At 40.5% G+C, this 1,682-nt stretch overlaps 1 protein-coding gene across 1 annotated transcript in view; it reads right to left on the bottom strand.

The window, feature by feature from the left end:
- LOC107575731 (procollagen-lysine,2-oxoglutarate 5-dioxygenase 3-like) overlaps positions 1 to 1,682 on the bottom strand; it is a 24,645-nt gene that overhangs the window by 12,356 nt on the left and 10,607 nt on the right. The gene's annotated exons all lie outside the window — the stretch shown is intronic.

Genomic DNA, 1,682 nt, shown 5'->3' with positions numbered 1-1,682 from the left:
GTGTGTGTGAGAGAGAGAGTGTGTGAGTGAGTGTGAGTGAGAGAGTGTGTGTGAGAGTGTGTGAGTGTGAGTGAGAGAGAGAGTGAGTGTGTGTGTGTGTGTGTGTGTGTGTGAGTGTGTGTGTGAGAGTGTGAGAGTGAGAGAGTGTGTGTGTGTGTGTGAGAGAGTGAGTGAGTGAGAGAGTGTGTGTGTGTGTGTGTGAGAGAGTGAGTGAGTGAGAGAGAGTGGAAAGTGAAGAAATTGTTGAATAAAGTCGTTATTTTTGTTTTCTTTGCACACAAAAAATATTCTTGTAGCTTCATAAAATTAAGGTTGAACATGGACTATTTTAACAATGTCCTTACTACTTTTCTGGGCCTTGAACATGTCAGTTGTGTTGCTATCTATGAAGGGTCGGAAAGCTCTCAGATTACATCAAAAATATCTTAATTTGTGTTCTGAAGATGAACGGTTTTATGGGTTTGGAATGACATGAGGGTGAGTAATTAATGACAGAATTTTAATTTTTTGGGTGAACTATCCCTTTAAATTGTTGTCAGAATACTAAAATGTTTCTTTGTCATGAGACATTTTCATATATTTATGAAGTCAAAAGTTTTATTTGACTCCTAACGGTTAAATTATTAGTGGCTCCCTAGTTGTTTCTTTAGTCTGGAGCCCTGTCAACCTGGCCAAAACATGATCTAGACAGTGATGGGTCACAGATGAGATGGGTGTGAATTGAAAAGACGCGAAACGAGGGGGGTGACTGGAAAGAGTCTTCTTTGAGTGAGCTAAAAGGCTGTATGATATGACATTAGTTTGCCTCTAACAGTTGTAGCGTCTGGACCACTCAAACACACAATATATATTTTGTTAGCTAGATTTCACAAAAACACCCCAACACCCCAGGACGCCGAACAGGACCCTGGTTTCATGGTAACCCGATACATTTACAACCTTGTGGAATGCTCTCAGCTGCATTCCATGGTAACCAATGCTGATATCACTGGTTTTATTGCCTAAAGGAATGCGGGCAGATAAACTCCCTCATTTTCCTCATAAGAAAGACACATAATGCCCAGAGAAATGGACTGTTCTCTAATTAATTCATAGGAAAACCTTTCTTTGATTGAATACACATATCCTTCAGGTCATTGTGTATACCATTACTGTTCTTGCATATTGTCTGTTGTAATGTATGGTGTTTTATGCATGTTATGATAGACCACTAGTTAGTATAACCTCACCTATATCATTTTTGGTCTCTATGAATTCATCTTCGGATGATCTAACTGAGAGTGCATATTACATGCTGATACCTATGCAACATATTGATGTTCTAAGAATCTTTACTAATTTGTGCATCAGCACCCAAGCGAATTACATATGCAAAATACCATGCTTAGAAACAAAGGGCCATAAAAACGCAGAACTCCCACTTGAGATTCCGGACTCCCTCATTGGAGAAGCCCATCTTGAGAGGCGTGAATCTCTGCAGGCTTTAAAGGCCACACTTCATGTGACCCGCCCCAGTCGGTGGTTCGGTCAGATGCAGATGAAGATGTGAAAAAAACGCTTCAGGATATCAAAGCTGGTGCCAGGCCTTTCGGCCTCGACTTTCCATTCACCAAAGATCCTCTGACTCAACCTGGTTCTTTTTCATCAACTAATTTCAGCAAGATCTTGGGGCCTTAAGATTG

Source organism: Sinocyclocheilus grahami, unplaced genomic scaffold (genome assembly GCF_001515645.1).
Source record: "Sinocyclocheilus grahami isolate Dianchi unplaced genomic scaffold, SAMN03320097.WGS_v1.1 scaffold2845.1, whole genome shotgun sequence".
NCBI lineage: Eukaryota > Metazoa > Chordata > Actinopteri > Cypriniformes > Cyprinidae > Sinocyclocheilus > Sinocyclocheilus grahami.
The sequence above is the reverse complement of the archived record's forward strand: the minus strand, read 5'-3'. Positions and strand labels throughout refer to the sequence as shown.